Raw genomic sequence first — 19,594 nt, 5'->3', positions numbered from 1 at the left:
TTATGTGATAAGGTAGAACATGTACACCTATTAATAGCTAAATACTAAGTACATACGTTTATAATTTACTTTGTAAATTACAACAAATCACTTCATTGCTTTGAGTCTCGCTTCCTGTGTTAGGCAGTTTTTCCATTGTATTGTTATTAAAAAATACCTAAGACTGGGTAATTTATTAAGAAAAGAGGCTTTATTTTAGTTTCTGGTTCTGCAGGCTGTACAGGAAGCATGGTGCCAGCATCTGCTTCTGGTGAGGCCTCAGGAAGCTTGCAGTCATGATGGAAGTTGACAGGGAGCCAGTATGTCACATGGGAAGACAGAGGGAGCAAAAGAGAGAGGGAGGAGGGGCCAGGCTCTTCTAGGCAACCAGATCTCACATGAACTCAAGGAGAGAACTCACTGATTTATTGCGAGGACAGTACCAGATTATTCATGAGAGATCCACCCCCATAACCCAAACACCTTCCACCAAGCCCCACCTCTAACACTGGGAATCACACTCCAACATGAGATTTGGAGGGGACAAACATCAAAACCATATTGGTTCCCTAATATGCTACATAGGGATAATTAATAACTTCTCTTCATAGAAGAATAAAACGGAATTGTGCATGTAAAATGCTTTTTACTGAGACAGCCCTGCAGTTTGCTTCTTAGTAGTAAAGGTATACAAGTGAAATGCAAAAATAATGTCAGTTTATTAAAGCATTTTGATAAATAATCTTTGCAGAATAGGTTCTGAGCTCCCTAGAATGTAAGAGTTTAATAGCTCTTAGTCCAATTCACTCAGATTCAGAAAGAGGTGACTTGCCTCAAGTAAAGAACTGTTCTGCCTCACTACTGTTTGAGTAGCTCTCTGGTAAAAATGTGATAGAAGTTGTTATACTGAAGTCTAAAAAATCAGGCAGTGGGAAGGCCCACTGGTTCTCAGTTATCTTTCAAAGAGCTGGGTCCTTGTACAGTAAACAGGAACACTTTCGCAGGTAGGAGAGAGATCCCCACTTTTTTTAGGAGAACATGATTTGAGGAATAGTAGGTATCTCATCTTAGGGCCTAGATGAGTGGTAAATGGCTCCTGTCACAGAAGACAGGTCTGGAGGTAGGACGATGCTGTGTCACTGAGTGAAACGTGGCTTCTCAGCCAGATATGATCATTTTTTAATGTATTGCCTGAGTGCATGCCCCTTTTCTCATCTCCAGGTTTAAAAAAATCTTTGTGTGAGTGGCCAAGTGTTTTACAATTTTGTAGAAGACTATTAAGGTGCTCTATGCAGAAGTCTAACATGTCAGTTTCATGTCCTTAGGATAGACAAACAAAATTTCAACTTTTTATATACATCTTTTTTAATATCCAGGAAGGTATGCCTCCCACATTATACCCCCGTATGTTGGTCCTTAGAGACATAAATGTGGTTGGTCTTCCAACAAAAGATATAAGGATGACATCTTGATGCAACATACCACTTCCATGCCACTACATCTCACAAGTATCTTGCTGAGGACCACCAGTATGTAGGCCAAAACTGTATCAGCTGCCTAAATTCCAGCTAATGATGGCCTTGCTTCCCTTTTCTCCCATGTAGACAGTCAAAGCAGTGAGTTTAGTCCCCACCAGAAACAGACAGTGGGTAGCGAAGGAACAAAAGTCATTCTGCACGCCACATGCAATTCTGAAGAAACCATGGCTGAGTCATGAAGAAAATGGTAGAGGTTGCCAGAGGAGGAAGCAGGAGGCACAGGGCTTGGTGTGCATCTTAGAGGCAGCGCCTCAGTCTGTGGTTCGCTGCTGGCTGCATTCCAGAGAGCCAGTCTTCAGACATGTAGGCAGTGGAGACAGAAAAGGAATTCTCTGGAGGCCAGAAAAGCCAATCGGCTACCTGAGAGCTTAGCCACCACTGACATGGACAGCATTCTCACCATAACAACTGGTTAAAGGTAGTAAACCCTCTCTTATTTAACTGGCAAGTGATTAAGACTGTTCATTTTTGCTTTCCACAGAATATAAAATGAAATAAATTTCCAGAAAAGAGAAGTAACCCTAACTCACTCCCTGAGTGAAGCAAGAATGAGATGAGACATCCTGTGTTTAAATGGAGCCCAACAATAAGTGGCCTCATGGGTTCTTTCACTTTTATTATTCCCACACATCTAAATCCCTTTCTTCCCTTCTTATGTCAAAACTTTTGATAAGCAAGTTTTCTTTCTGGGGGGAGGGAAGATAATATCAATTATTATTGCCATGATATCCCAATGTTTACATCAATGGGCTCAAACTAGCCATGCCGACTCTTTTGGGGGCTGTGTGAATTCATGTACTCAAACAGTAGACATGCTTGCTCAGAAGTCACACCTGCTGCCTGCATGATGCTACCTGAGCTGGGTACCCACAGGTAAGTGGACAACCACACGAGTAAAATGATGAGCAAAAGCTCTACTTCCTTTGGAAATGTCTCTTCAGAAAGTTCTTGTCTTCTTCCTCCTTCCTCACAAAAGTTTCACTTCCTTGATGTTTTTCTTTAGCAGATCTTATGTTATAATAGAACCACAGCTCCCCGGCCTTCGCTGAGCGTAGCCACATCTAAAAGTCTGAGACCAGTTATGTAACCAAAGTTTTAGCTCTCAGGTAGACTGCTTCATGCCAGTAGACTTTTGTATTTGTTGTCAGTAATTTCCAAGTCACTTTCAGCCACCTTCAGGAATTTATTCCTGGTATCTGTCTCTCACACACACACGTACACACACAGGTGCAGGCCCACACACTCAAATACTTACACTGTGAGTGCTACTGGTTGATTGACTCACACTTTATAATTTTCTTAGAACAGGGGCCTGTACATCAGCCTCAGCCCTCTTCCTGAAGAAGAGCCAATCCTTCCTGCCTCTTGGCCTGAGTGAGCCCACCTGCATTTCCAAGAGTTACCACATCATTTGCCCTGGAAAATTCTGCTGACTTCGAACAGATATTCAGAGTGTTTAGGGGAAAAGTAAGACACCTTAACAGCATTGCCAAATAACTTGTGGGGAGGGAGCCTCAGAAATCACCACAGGCCTGAGTGGGAAGTCTATGAATCTTTGCAAAGTAAAATCCTTTTAGCACAGGATTCCTCCAGGCAATGGAAAGTGCCCTTGAGTATATAAAGATGGATGCTGGTCTGCTGTCCACACCTCGGGCTGTGGGAGAATGTGTGTATTTTTTAAAATGATGTTTATCAGGTCTAGGTTGTTTTTCCAGCTCAAAACTGAGACATGAAAATGGAATTTTTAGCCAGTAACTCATACATTTAGATTCCTGGTTTTTAGGTTTTGGAAAAAATGCACCTAGTTGTTTTCTTATTACAATACTGCTGGTTTTGTTCACCGGTCCGTGTTTTTCTTGGACTGTGGTAGAGTGGAATGTTTTAAATTATGGGCTTTTGCTTTTTACCCTGCGATGTCTACTAAATAAGTCCATCGTCTAATTCTAAAATTGTGAGGCAGCAAACATGCACTTGTAGCCAACAAAGCTACATTTTTATTCCAGAAAGGGTATTTCTGTTCTAAATTTACAGCAAAATAGCTCTGGAGACAAAGGCAGGATTTTGGCCAAACCAGACATGCTCTTTTATATGGCATGTTGTTTCCAATGCCCTTGCTAAGTACTCTACCTTGCTGAAGGTTTCTTTTTCACTATTAAAATCTATAGTAAGTGTTTTGAAGTCTTAGCTGATGTTAAAAAAAAAAAAAAAGAAAGAAAGAAAATTTGCTATGTTTTGACTTAGCCATTAAAACAAAGGTCAGTGACAACAAAAAATAAACCCACTACTCTGTGGGATGAAGAAACTTGATATTTGGAATCAAAGACTAAGTCATATTTTAGGCTTTTGTTACCAACAATGTTACCAGTCCAAAGCAGTTGTAAATTAAATTTAAGTGAAATGGATTAAACCCCTCTTGATGGAGCTACTGCAATTTGGCTAGACTCCTTGTCCCTCTCTTTTCTGCTATAATCTTTTTTTTTATGCCAGTGGCTGGGGCTGGATACTGGATGACCTTTAATGCCTCTTCCCAATCTGAGATTCCAGAACTTTATAATACTGAAGCTACAAGCTACTCTGAATCAATAATTCTAAGAATCTCTGATTCTCTGCGTAGGTGTATCTCAGACATCATAATAGGCCATAAGGTGGTCTCCTAGTCTTTTATTATTATTATTATTATTATTATTATTATTATTATTATTATTATTTATACTTTAAGTTCTAGGGTACATGTGCAGAACATGCAGGTTTGTTACATACATGTGCCGTGGTGGTTTGCTGCACCCATCAACCTGTCATCTACATTAGGTATTTCTCCTAATGCTATCCCTCCTCCTGTCCCCAACCCCCCGACAGGCCCCAATGTGTGATGTTCCCCTCCCTGTGTCCATGTGTTCTCATTGTTCATCTCCCACTTATGAGTGAGAACATGCAATGTTTGATTTTCTGTTCTTGTGTTAGTTTGCTGAGAATGATGGTTTCCAGCTTTATCCATGTTCCTGCAGAGGACATGAACTCATCCTTTTTAATGGCTGCATAGTATTCCATGGTGTATATGTGCCACATTTTCTTTATCCAGTCTATTATTGATGGGCATTTGGGTTGGTTCCAAGTCTTTGCTATTGTGAACAGTGCTGCAATAAACGTATGTGTGCATGTGTCTTTATAGTAGCATGATTTATAATCCTTTGGGTATATACCCAATAATGGGATTGCTGGGTTAAACGGTATTTCTAGTTCTAGATCCCTGAGGAATCGCCACACTGTCTTCCACAATGGTTAAGTTAATTCATACTCTCACCAACAGTGTAAAAGTGTTCCTATTTCTCCACATCCTCTCCAGTATCTGTTGTTGCCTGACATTTTAATTATCACCACTCAAGTTGGATTAAAGACTTAAACATAAGATCTGAAATCTTAAAAACCCTAAAAGAAAACCTATGCAATAATACCATTCAGGACTTAGACAAGGGCCAAGACTTTATGACTAAAACACCAAAAGCAATGGCGACAAAAGCTAAAATGGACAACTGGAATCTGATTAAACTAAAGAGCTTCTGCACAGCAAAATAAACTATCATTAGACTGAACAAGCAACCTACAGAATGTTCTCCTAGTCTTTAAAATGAGCCATGGGTGATTGTGAAGTAGAAAACCAGGGTAATTACAACCTTGTCTTCTAAGTAGGCATCCAATTATTGATCCTGATCCTGCCAACAGCTGGAAAATCGAAAGTAAAACAAGAGTCACTTGTTGGAACTTTTGACTCCAAGTTGCTTGTAAGTAGACAATAACAAAGCCACGAATATGCTGTGTAATGGTTTAGATTCTAAGAAGAGTTTCAGAGTTAGTATTTCTATTCAACACTTGAAAGAAAAAAATTCAAATGCAGACTGAAAAGATTCTGGCAAGTTTTCCTTCTCTTAACATGTTTTTTTCTTTTCCTTTCTTTCCTTTTTTTTTTTTTTTTTTTTTTTTTGAGTTTGAATTAGTCAGCTTAACTACTATTTGAAAGTTGTGAGTTGGGAAGAAGATGATGGCATTGCTGTTCCCGTGTTGACACTGGTGTGTCTTGGAGGAAGAGAAGAGATGACTTTATTCACTGTCCACAACCTCCCTGCACCCAGATTAGCTTCAGTTAATCAAAGGCAAGACTCTTACTGGTATGCAAGCCAATGGGGTGAGAACACATTTTCCTGTGTCATTAGAATGCCATATGAAACCAATTCCACTTACAAGGACTCCTTTCTTCAATCCTTGCTCTAAATCACTCTTCCCCTTTTATATCTACTATTTACAGATTAGTACTAGAATTTGGGATCTGGATGGAAAGTTCTACTACTAGAAGAGAGGGGGAAAAATACTGTTATGTTAGCAAAACATTTTCTGCAGAAATCTAATTGGTCTACCCTGATGTCCTCATCAAATACTTGTTTTCTGTCACCTCTTTAGTGCCTGCTAGTTTTTGACCTTGGTGTTTACTCAAATACTAACTCTGGTATTCACCTTCCAGGTCCTTAAGTTTGTCCATTGGACACAGCTTCTCCTGTTGTCTTCCTAGCCCCTCCTGGTGGCCACAATGTTTGCCTGCTGTAACCTTAGGACCCACACTCCCTCTTAGACTAGGCTTAGCCCTAGTAAGGGTAATACATCATGGAATTCTCAGTCTTTGGATGCTAAGAGGGAAAGGAGCAATTTTTGCTTAAGCAAAGATGCTGTCAAACACTAAATGGTCTCTAGCCTATCAGCAGTATTTAGCAGTGGTTTGGATCTGCTTTTAATACAACTAGTATGAGCTTACTCAATACAGATAACAAAGCATCACCTCCTTAGATGTGAGCAATATACTTCTATAAATATAATCTTTTAGCTTTTTTAGCAATCACAACACACCAGTGATTTCCTTTGACTTTTTTACTTATCAGAAATGCATAGGACCCCATCCCCCAACACACACATGTACCTACACAAACAAGCTTATTTCAATCTTAAAATTAGACAATTGGTTTTTCAAAGCTGAATAAAAGATTTTGCATTCATTTGTTACATTGAATCTTATACACTGCATCAATTATTTTAGCCCTCCAATATTATTTTTGACCCCTGATCCTACCATCTAAATTTCAGCAATTACTCTGAGCTTGGTGTCATCTGTGAACGTGATGTTTATGAACTGAACAAGCCTAAGATGTGTCATGAGATTCACCACTGAAGGGACCAGCCTCCAAGCTAATACAAGTGACTTCTAACCTGCTGGAAAGGGCACTGGAGAAAAGATGCAAATTGGCTTGTACAAGTCTCAGTTTTCTCACGTGGTGGTTTTTCATGTCTTCTTCTCACAATTGTTTGAGGATTAAATAATTTTAAGATAGGGATTAGAAAAAAATGTGTATCACATAAAGAGTGTGCTTTAATATTAGTTTCATTTACTACTTGGGTAAAACTTTTCAAATAGCCAGGAACCAATGCAACTATACTATGATCTATCCCACCCTTGACTAAAAGTCTTGCAGAAAGCCATCTCTGTCTTGTCCATGGTAGTATTGCTTGAAGTCTGCCAAAACACCAAATAACAGGGTTGCCCTTCAAAGATGCACTTGAAACAATAAAGTGAAACATCACTTTATTGTCTTTCTCTTTTTCACAATGGCCTTGTATCAACTGTCACAATTACATGAATTCAGAAATGTAATTATTTATAATAATAATGGTATCCCATATTTATGCAGACTTTTAGGGTTTTTAGGATACTTTCACATGTATAATCAAGTCTTCTGTTACTCATAGCAACTCCATGCATTTAGGATTCCCAACCCCATATTACAGATTAGCAACCTGATATCTGAAGAGTTTCCACGGCTTGCTCATAGTCATAAAAGCAGTGATTAAGCTGGTACAAAACTCTGCTCTTGTGGTGGTTAGTTTGGCACTCTTTCACTCTACCGAAGTTTATTTTGGTTGTCAGAATGACTAAAAGTCCCAAGGGTTACCTCTGAGTAGAACCCTATAAGAGGACTTGGCTTAATACCAGTAACACCCATTTCTTTATGAATTGCACAGATTCACTTATCAGATTAGCCCAAGCAAAGAGCAAAATTCTAAGGAACAGGTGAGTTTTCATGAAGGGAGAGCAAGGAGGACAAGTCAAAGACACAGGAAGTCAGTCTAGGCTGGGGTACAGCAGCGAGAAACCCAGAAGGTGAAGGTTGGCAAAGTGCTAAGTAAGGGCCAAGAACCACTGGGGATTATCTTTGTCAACTTCACACCTGCTTCCCAAAGTCAGTTATATGTATAACTTTTTGATCTACATGCTTCTGCCCAAAATTTTAAATAGTGCCTTTCAGCTCTCCAGCATTCTCCATGAGCTTTGGCACACTCCTCCAACGGTCTGTATCGCTCACCCGCATGCATTTGCAAAGTAACTGCTCATGGACCGTGCCAAGGAAAATATATCCACAATGTGGGCCATGGTCAGAGGCTAGAAGACTTGATTTAATACAGCAGTGCTCAGCTTTTCATGTTTTCCTCTACAAACCTCAGAAAGTCCTACAATGGCAACAGCAGACAATCAGAGGTTCTGATCTCCACTAGATAACCAGGATCACCAGGCACAAAGAAATTCCATCCCAAAGTACAGGATCTTTAAATATTTGTAGGCTGCTTGATCTTATTTTGGGCAAATGTGCATTTTCTATTAGGCTTATTTATTTATCTGAATATTTGTTTGTATGCATTCATGCCCTATTTCTTTCCACTACGTGTTTGAAGTGATCATAGAGCATAAATGCAAACACTGAAAAAAAATAAGTGAAATGAAAAAGTTGGGACATAGAAGTATAATGGAAAATCAAGACCAGTATAAGAAAGTCCCTAAATATGCCCACCTTTAGGATCAGCATAAGTGTCATGAAAGGATATCTTATTTTACTAAGACTGTCCTGTAACACTGGAAAAACAAAATGGAAATAAAATCAGTTCTTTGGTTTTCATTACCGAAAAGGGGGACTTATGTTGGACTTTTTGCAACACTGAAAATAAGACTTCTGCTTTAACCTAATATTTTCAGACCTCAAAGCTTCTACACAATAAAGCCAAAGATTCATTCTTCCCTGGGCACCTGCTCCCCAACTCTAACAAGTCCTTAATGAGTCCACCAGTAGTAACAGCAAAGAAAATAGACCTCTGGACCACACAGCTCTCCTGTTTTCTCCCCAGAATTGGAATTTGTAGGGAGAAAGCAGGACACCACCCCTCCTCCACAGCCACAGGAAAACCTTATAAAAAGGGTGTGAAACCCAAGAAATCATTCCATCGCTATAGTATACACACATAGGGGCTCACATGTGCTAGCAACTGTGCCAGAATATTTACATCTACAAATAACCAACTTGCCAAAGGTTTAAGAAAACCAACGATAGAATTAATATTCAACCCTAGATTTTGAGAAAGTGGCAAATTTCAATAAAAGTGCCGAAGTCAGCTGAAATATACAATAAACCAGTGGCTGGCAAACGTTTTCTGTAAAGTCTTGCAGATAGTTAATATTACAAATAGTAAACATTTTAGGCTTTGGAGATCATATATTTCCATCATGATTATAAAATTCTGTCATTGTAGTATTGTAGTTTGAAAGCACTCATACGCAAATGAATGAATGTGGCTTCATTCCAATAAAACTTTATTTACAACAACAACGATGACAAAAAGGACAAGCGCTGGATTTGGCCCACAGACTACAGTTTGCTGACACCAGATAAAAATAAAAACAGAAATGGCAAGTTCTAGTTTTGAACAATGACCCTAAAGATCAGCTTTAAGTGCTGGCATGAATTAAAGATGCTATCTCTGAGACTCCTGGAGTTCCCAGAACTTCCAACCAGAGTGTGCATCTCCAACTTTGTTTTTCTTCAACCTCTTCCAGAAGGTGCTGGCCCTGACAGTTTCTATGCTGCAACTGAATGAAGGATGATGAAACATGAATTCCAGTCAATACACTGATGACACATGTGACTTGATACACAGTAAGTGCTTTATCTATGAACCTTCACAGTCCTTTCTTTAAAGTGCTGATGACATGCAGGGGAGGGAGGATGTGATTATCTTCACCAGGTCATCAGCCCAGCAAGAAATCCTAGGCAAGTCACTTAATCTGCTCCAGCTCCATTTGTTTTCATTAATAAAATGGCAGCATAATACTAACTCATGGAATTATGAGAATCAAACTGAGGGAAACATGGGAAGGGCCTAAAAGCAGGTGAATGAACCAAAATAAGAGGCTGAGAACTGGTGGCCCAGGGGACACATCCAGCCTGCACATATTCTGTTTTGTTGTTGGTTTGGGGCTGAGCAACAGCAGCTCTCTATCATGGAGTGCATCCTCTCCAGTTCATCCCAATGCCCACCACTTCCTATCGTGCTACCTTGAGTGCACTTCTCTAGTCAGTGTTACTTGCCTGGACTGTGTAGATATTTGAGATTTGGACTCCTGGACTAAATTCTCCCTTGATGCTTCTGACATTTTATAGGACAGTACGAGGCTTTGATGCATGCCCTTCACTGTGCTCTGTGCTTTGGAGCCTCACAATGATTTCAGTATGAGAAATTTGAGCCTGGGTAACCTTTGATTCTAGATCAAAAATCGAATGAACCAGGATCTAAGCTAGGCCATTTCTACTCTGTAGGTTTCAGGAATTTCACTTTACTTTGAGTCTCAGTTTTCTTTTATATCAAACGGGGATAGAAATATAGGAGGTTATTATGAACTGAATGTCTGTGTCCCCCAGAAAATTGATGTGTTGAAATTATAACTCCCAGTGTGATGGTATTCGGAAGGGAGGCCTTTGAGAGGTCATTAGGTTAATAGTATGAAGCTCTCTTGAGTGGTGTTAGTGCCCTTATGAAAGAGACCTTAGACCCCTCATTCCTTCTGCCACATGAGAACACAGCAAGAGGATGACCATCTATGAGCCAGAAGTGTGCCCTCACCAGAGACAGAATCTGCTGATGCCTTGATCTTGGACTTCCCAGCCTTTAGAACTGTGAAAAACAAATATTTGTTGTTTAAGTCACCCTATGTATGGTATTTTTTTAAAATAGTCACCTGGAAGGACTAAGACACAGGTTAAATGAGAGGACATACCTACTATCTTAGTTCATTCAGGATGCTAAAACAAAGTATCACAGACTGGGTGTCTTAAACAAGAAACGTTTATTTCTCACAGTTCTAGAGGCTGGAAGTCTGAGATCAGGGAGCCAACATGGTTGAGTTCTAGTGAGGGCCCTCTTCTGGATTACAGACTGTCATATCTCATTGTATCCTTATACAGTAGAGAAAGTGAGAGAGCTCTCTGTAGTCTCTTTAATGAGGGCAGGGCATGAATCCCAATCATGAAGGTTCCACCTACATGACCTAATCACCTCCCAAAGGCCGCACCCCTTAATATCATCACCTTGGGGGTTAGGACTTCAACATATGAATTAGGAGGGGACACATTTAGTCCACTGCAGCTATTAATAGTATAGTACCCAGCATATAATCAAGGCTCAGTGATTGTAAATCCTGCCTTCTATATGTCTATCTTCACTGATTTGCAAAATACATATGATGGCTGCCTTCCTTATGGGCAATTTTTAAGAGGTCTAGAGATGCTCTTTGTGAGCAGTGGGGAGATGACGAGCTGGACTGAAGCCACCCTGGCTGTCATAGTCCCCTCGCCATGCATTTCTCTGACTCTCTGCCTTTTCAACAGACCTTTCTTCCCTGCCTACTTGGGTCTATAACTCCACCAGCCTGGGGTCTTATTATCAAACAAAAGGCTTCAGCACCAGGGAGTAGTTGCAAAGCCCTTGAAAGTCTTCTTTGGATCAATCCAATATCTTTGGTTACAGTATCTTATTGATGCTCTTCCTGTTGGTTCCTTGTTGAGCAACAAGGAAGAACATCTTACATTAATAAAGAATCCATTAATCCTACTTCTTAAAGGGAGTAGTGCATACTAGACTAGAATATCAGTTAGGAAAGACAGTAGACATTGCAGAATTTCTCCTGCACCTGTTAAAAGTGACAAATAGCGCCTGATGTAGTGCTTCCAGTAATGAGAACTTTGCTACCTCCCAAAGCAGCACTTTTGGACAACATTGCAGAGAGATTAGTTCATGCCCTTTACTCATACTGTTCAAATCCTTTAGGATCTTGCTTCTTGTTTAAGCAAGGTAGTCACTATCACTTTCAGCTTTAAGTTACCCACAAATTGAGCAGCATGACATCCATGACTTCATCAATGACCTCAACAAAAATATGAGCCACAGCAGTAACTTGGTACATGTTCTGTTGCCTGCACTAATTCTCCTCTCAGCTGCTTTGAGTATAGTCATTTGCTCAGGTATAAAACACATGTATATCCACAAGGTATACTTTCTAAAGGTCTCTGAGCAGGACCATATCCAGAGGTGGAATCTCCTCAATAATTAGAAAAGACTAACAGGGATATTTAATCACCTGGTCGCAGCCAATGGTCTTAGGCTGGATTTAGAGAAACTCAGGCTGTGGACAAATGGTGCCAATAAATCTCAGTGCCCTGGGCTGGATCACCAGGGGGGTTAGTTTATATTCATCAGGCAAATTGCAGAGGAGGAATATTATGACCTAGTAGACTGATTTTCAAACATTGCTAGAAGTCTCATGTATCAAATAGACTAAGACAGAGCTTCTCTGGCTGAGTCATCTGCATGGACCCATCTCTACCCATGAGGCCCCTTAAGCAACTCCACAGATACTGTTGGAGAGACACATTAGAGAATAACTCTAGCCAATCATCAGTGCTGGACAGATCTCAAGGCTGTCATTGACTTGCTGTTTGATCCTGCTCAAGTCGCTTCTGCACGTGATTTTCTGTAGCTATAAAATGAAGTTATGGAAATAAATTTTGTTTCACTTCAGTAATACTATAGCTCCTTATATTACATTTTAAAATCTACTAACTCTGTTATTATGCCTGGACCATCAGAGAGACTGATCTCTCTAACCATGGTACCAATGGAAATATTTGGTGGAGAGAAGGGAGATGTTTCTAAATCATGTAACAGTCTTGACAGCCGAAGGTATAATTCTTTGTACAACTCATAACTTGAAGCAATTGTGTCCACTTTAAAATCTGTGCATAACAGGAAATCTGTTGGGAGAAAATTAAACATTTTTCCTGTTAAGATAGTTCCTAGTAAATGAAACGTTTTGTTCTGAAAATTATTTTAACAGAATCGTTGCTTTGCAATGAGGCATCTGATTTTTTTCTTTTTAAAATGTTCACCAATTTTACTAAATGTGATGTTTATTTCTCTACAAAAATAATAAGTGCACCTTCTTTCTAGAAAATGCAAAACTACAAAAAGGTATACAAAATAAAGTAAAAAACTGAAGAACAAACAAATAAACAACAAAACCCACCATCAAGATAATGGTAAATATTTTTCTAGATTTCTCAATATCAGATTCTTGTTTTCTACTCAACAATATATAGATGGTTGCATGTTTTTAGGGGTAAGACAGGTTTTAATGAAATTTGAGAAATGGTTATATGAAGTTGATATTATTATATTTCATCTATACTCCAGTGCATAGATGCACCACCATATACTTCTGTTTTCCCCTTTCTGTGGATGTTCACATTGTTTCCACTAATTCACTGCTAGGCACAACTCTTTAACAAACATACCTGTATACTTGCATTCTATTCCAATTCCATAGAATGAATTTGTATTCATGAGATCACAGGACACGTACATTTTAAATCTTTACACATCCTGCCACCCAAGTAGATTATACTTTCATTACTATCATCAACTTATATTTGAATGTTCTCATTTCCCTACGTCTTTGCCAACTCTGGATATTATCTCTATTTTCCCCCTTACCCATCTAATATGGTACAAGGAAATCATTTCATAGGTTTTGTGAGCATTTATTTTACTAGAGTTAAGTTGAATGATCTCTTCAGATGTTTATGGGCATTTGTATTTGTCATTTTTTCAATGGCTGCCTGTAATTTTTACCCAAGTTACCATTCGATTATTTGGTACTTTTCTTGCTTGAGAATGTTTCACAGTTTGCCTTTAGAATTGTAACTTTAAATACTTTTTCATATCAAGAAATGTTTAACATAGTCAATCTCTTCCTTTATAGTTTATGAGATTTGTGCTATGGCCTCTTAAGCATAAGAAAATAATAATGTACTTCATTATTTTTTTTAATAATGATGACTTTAATTTTTGCATTTAACTATATGAGCTGTCTGAAATTAATTTTTATATAAAACATAAAATATTAATTCATCTTCACTCTTTTCCCAAACGGTCAATAAATTATTCTAATACTACTTGTTAGTCCTTGTTTCTTATCACTGATCAGAAATACCATTTTATCATATAAATATATTCCCATGTTTGTTTGAATCTACCTCTGAACTAATCTATTATAGTCAATTAAACTATTTTTCTAGCCCCAAATAATACCATACTATTTTAATTAATGTGGCTTTTTAGATTTTTTTAAAAAACAAATATATGATATTGTTCTTTCTAGTTAATTTTCATATTTACCTTCCAGAGATGAAGTTTAGAATAATTTTGACAAGTTTTCATTACCAAGACATGGATATATTGTTTAGAATTTTATTAAATTTAATTCTTTAAAAGACTCTTTTTAATATTAAGACTGTTATTGTCAGAACAAAGGAAACATCTTTATTTTTGTATGTATCAGTTTTCTTTAAACACACCTTGAAAATCTCTTGTTGAATTTACTTTATGTATTTTATGACTTTTTGCTACAACAAATGGGATTTTATTGTATTAAGGCGTGGTTTATTGTTGAAATGTAAGAAAGCTATTTTTACGTTAAAAAATTATCCTCCTGACTGAACACTTGATATTTCCTAATAGTTTTTTGATTATTTTGAGTTTTCCAGCTCTACAACCATATCATTTGCAAGTAATGATTGCTGTTTTCTTTCCAATATTCATATTCACAGCACTCCATAATAACAGTGGAGATACTGGGTGTATTCATTTCTATGACTGCCATAACCATTTATCATAAGCTTAAACAATACAGACTTACAGTCTTACAGATCTGGAAGTTACAAGTCCAACACATGTTTCAGTGGGCTAAAATCAAGGTGTCAATAAGACTATATTCCTTTCTGGAGACTCCAGGGGAGAGTATGTTTCCTTGCTCTTTCCAGTTTCTAGACACCACCCACATACCTTAGTTGTGGCCCCTTCCTCCATCTTCAAAGCCAGCAACATGTCATCTCTTTATGCCTTTCTTCTGTGTCACCTCTGCCTCTGTCTCCCTCTTCCACTTTTAAGAATCCTTGTAATTACATTGGGACCCCTTGGATAATTGCAGGAACAACTCCTTATTTTAAGGTCAGCTGATGGGAAATCTTAATTCCATGTGGAAACTTAATTATTTGCTACATAACCTAACATATTTACAAGTTCTGAGAATTAGGGCATTAGGACGAAGACTTCTTTGGGGGACTAGTGATTCTGTGTATCACAACAGGTAGCTTTGTTTTATTCCTAACTTGGCTTTGTTTTATTCTCAACTTTAATCAGAATGCTTTTATTCATTCTCAGTCAAGCACTTTTCAACATATGCATATGTAAGAAATGGAAATATCCTTTTTGCCTACTTCACTAAGGATGTTGTTATTGTTGTTTTGTTTTATAATCAAGAATAAAATTAGACTTCTATCAAGTTTTCAACAACCAACCAAAATAATAGTATTTTTTTCATTTTTGACTTGATAAGATTCTAAATTATATTCATAGATGCCATAGTACTAACCCATGCATGTTTTCTTAGCATAAGTCACTATTGATCATGGTGTAAAATCTAAGTTCCATGAGAGACAGAAATTTTGTCTGTTATATTTATTGTTATATACCTAGATCCTAAAACGTAATAGAAGTTCAATAAATATTTGATAAATTAATCTGTTAATCAAACTGCTAATATTTAATTTCTTTTGGATTTTTACATCAGTATTTATAAATGAGATCAAATTGTATTTTTTGAAACAAAATCTATTAGATAAGATCTATTATCTATAAGATAATAAAATCTATTATTATCAATGAGATACTCTGGGAATTTTTCCCCAATCTATGACAGTTAGTTTTGAGATCTTGTTATTGTCCTTTTGTTTTTGTTTTAACACTATTTTTTTAAAAAACTATAATGTTTACAAATGATTTTTTAACTATAATTACTCCAGTTTTTAGGTATAGTTATGTTTATCATACTTAATGCCCAATTCAGCCCTTTTCTACTCAGATTTTCTCATTCTTGAACACTTTTCCTTTCACTATTCTTAAAAATCTCGGGGTTGTTGAGCTACATCTTTAAGTAGATTTTTCAGAAAGCTCATATGGGTAAAATATTTCCCAAGACTTATATATTTGAGAATAACTTTCCATTAGTTTTACGCATTGGTGACAACTTAACTGGTTATAGAATTTCTGTTTCTTGTTCAATTTTTTTTTTTTTTTTTTGACATTCTGAAGTCAACCTGACTTACTTTCCCTTCAAGTAATGTAACTTTCCTGAAGTTTAAGAGATATTTTTTCCTTTTCTTTGAAATCTAATAGCTTCATTAGGCTATATTTGGTGGGATTTTGTTCTCTTGTAAGTTTCCTTATATAGGGAAAGCCCTTCAAACTAGAATGTCAGTTATTCCTCCAAATAAGAAAAGTTTTCTTCTCTCAGGTCTCAGATTATATTTCTATTCCACTTCAAGTGCTCCTTTTCTTTAAATACCATGTTTTGCTCTCCCTATCATATTATAATATTGGTGGATACTTTTGTCTTTTCTTATTTGTTCTTCATCCTGTTATTTTTCAATCCTGTCTCCACACCATTTACTTAATATTTTCAGGTGTTAATTCTGGTATTTGGGAGCTAATACTTTATTTTAAAATTTATAGTATATTATTTTCACTCTTCTATCTTTCCTCATTTCTACCAGCTTTCTGCTGTAATCAGTTGTGTAATTATCAGTGTACCTCTCATTCCATAAAATCCATGTTTTTCTTTAGGGTGTGAGTTAGTTGCAACTAAAATGTTTTTCTATTTCCTTGACTACATCTTCCTTCAAATTTTGCTCTATTTGTATTTTGCATGTAATGTTCCATCTATTTGTGTATGTGTTTATTTTTTCCAGTTCTTATTGTGGTTTCCTACTGCAGGAATTTCTTTTCATTTGTCTTTGAACAGAGCCATTGTATCTGAAGTTGCTCCTTTCTTGAGTTGGCGTGGATTTCCTGTTGTCTTGAGCAACGTTTGAGTCTTTTCCTTGGAATATGAGCTGGAACACCAGAATTTTTTTTTTTTTTTTTTTTTTTTTTTGGCCTAGTCACTGAAGTGCCCAAAGGGTGTGGACAAAGAGCTGGGGTTTTGTATAACCACAATTAAAGAATTTTGTCTTTGCTTTCTTTGTCTGTAATTTTTGGAAGTAACTGAGGATAGTACTACTCTGTTGGTGACTCAGTTCCCCTGTCTCATGGAGGAGTGAAGTTGAACTTTGAATCTGGGTTTGCTCCTCTCCCAGTGTAACTGGTTATAAAAGATGCTGTCCTTGTTGCTGTCCCTGTTTCTCACATGCTTTTGAATTGGTTTAGCCATGCATTGATTCCACACCATACTAAGCCTGTGTTTGCTGCTGTTGGATCTGCCCAGGCAGTGAATCCTAAGAAATTACCCCTCAATGCCTCTCATGCCATCTGTCCTGCTAAAGGTCAGAGGAAACATTGGCAGCAATTCCAGTCAAGATTTTATAATGCATTTTTATCAACACTGGGGAAAATGTTCTTTATAGAAGGTAGTTCCCCGGAACAACCTGCATCTTAACCCCTGTGCTTCCAAATCTGGACTATGAGCAAAGTTCAGCTTTTCTTTCCCTTTCTTCCTGCTCTACTGCAATGTTGCTGCTAAGCGGAGTCAGGCATTTGTGCCAGCCATCTACTTTCAGTACTGTCCAAATTGTCTGAATCTGAAAAGCATTTTTCACAACTCTCAGAATATGACTCCCCTAATTTTGGCTAATGGCTTAGTCTGCTATATTTGCTTCAATATTTTTCATTTTTGTTTATTTGAGAAGAAGGGAGTTTTATGAATCTTCTTTTTAGGATATCTTTTATTGATTTCTTTTTAATATTCTAATTCCAAACTCTTTTTTAAAATTTTTTATTCTTCACTTCAACTTGTACTGTTTTACAATACACTGTAATAAAATTACAGTGTATTAAAAACATCCTACTATTTTTCACTTTCTGTTTATGACTCAGATTCGCTGTATAACTTTTCTCATATTGCTTCACCTCTATGGGCATTATTTTGCCCAGCTGCTAAGCAACCAGTTTGCATCAGGCAGTCTCTCAGTACCCTCCCAGTGCTTGAAGTTCATTAAATGGAAAATACTAACCCTGGATTTCTGAGAATTGCCACTGTCCTTGCTTTGGGAGCTGCCTAGGGAGGGAATGGACGGACAGGAAGGTATTGGGTTCTAATCTGTAACTAAATCACCCTGGATCTGAGAGCACACAAACTGTGAACAGCATAGGAGACACATCTGGAATCCCCTGCCCCAAGTTTAAGAGTCTGACAAACAATCTCAAAGGAAAACAATGGTTCAGATTTCAGCCACTGGCCTGGAAAGTTAACACATCCACCTGGCAAGGCTCCCAAAATCGTAGCAAAAGGAGACTTTAAATCTGAAATCCACATCTAAAAATATGTATTCTTTGAGAGCTGAGGTGAAACTTGATCCAACAGAAATCATTCCACTGTCCACTGGCACTGATTCGTCAGGAGTTAATCATGGCCAATTCAACCTTCTCTAAATGCAGTTTAAGAAAATAGACAAGTATCTATCCCAGGAATTTCATAGAACCCAATTTTGTTTCACAAGCAGGTCCATTCCCAAAGACGACAGATAGGCTGCCCTGCTCCACAAAGATCTCATCTTATTTTGCTCATCTGGAGCCAACCGCTAACCCCATCACTAGAGGATGCAGGGCCTCTGAATTTCTTGACAGGCAAGATTCCCTAGAGCATGGCATTCTTGTGGTCTGGATGGTCTTGAAAAATCAGAGAAAGACAGAGAGAATGGTGGCAAATGGAGGCCAGGCTGAGAGTCAGGCGGGGCCCTTAGGGAGGTTTATGCTTCAGCATCGTCGAAATTGCTGGTTTATTTTGAGACCTGCAGTTCCGGTAACCCTGAGATCAGCTGGAGTCTCTCTGCTCCCTTAGTGTCTAGACAAAAATGAGTCAAAATCTCATTTTATATGTTGCATGAGTCTATAGCAAATTATCAGGGGACTTAGGTACTTTAGGCATGTCCATACCAAAAATGAACTTTACCATTCCACCATTAGGGGTGTCCTTTGACCACTTTCCGTATCATTTTCTGCTTCCCATAGTCTTTTAGCCAGAGGAGGCTAAACATTATAACAAACAACCTCAAAATCCCAGTGTCAGTCCAGTTGGGTATTTAGAGGAAAGTCTTATGCAGTGTTCCAGGAATCCAGTCTCCTCTCTAGTGGTTCTATACTGGAGTTCACCTCTGAATCTTCTGCATCCAGTTGTGAGGTAAGGAAACAAGCATGGAAAATTGGATATGGAGAACCACACAGGATGTTTCAGGGGCCAACCCACAAAGTGGCACACATAATTTCTACCCAACTTTATTGGCCAGACTTGGTCACATGGCCCCATCCTACTGTAGAAGAAGCTGGGAAATGTAGCTATAAGTGGACCCAGAAGGAAAATTATATTTGATGAGAACACAGCATTGTTTCTGCCATACCATCTTTTGAGGTCCTTTGTCATGCTTCTCTCTTTTCTGTCTTCTTCCCATCCCTACCTCTCAGAGTCTCATGTAGAAGAATTTAAACATTCTCTTGTGCTCTCGTTCCCACCAAACATCAACATGAACTCATGATGCTACTCAAAACAGCAGCCACTGCTTCCAGAGTTGGACTAAGAATTCAAATCTATTTACCTTCTAATCTAATTA

Source organism: Piliocolobus tephrosceles, chromosome 13 (assembly GCF_002776525.5).
Source record: "Piliocolobus tephrosceles isolate RC106 chromosome 13, ASM277652v3, whole genome shotgun sequence".
NCBI lineage: Eukaryota > Metazoa > Chordata > Mammalia > Primates > Cercopithecidae > Piliocolobus > Piliocolobus tephrosceles.
The sequence above is the reverse complement of the archived record's forward strand: the minus strand, read 5'-3'. Positions refer to the sequence as shown.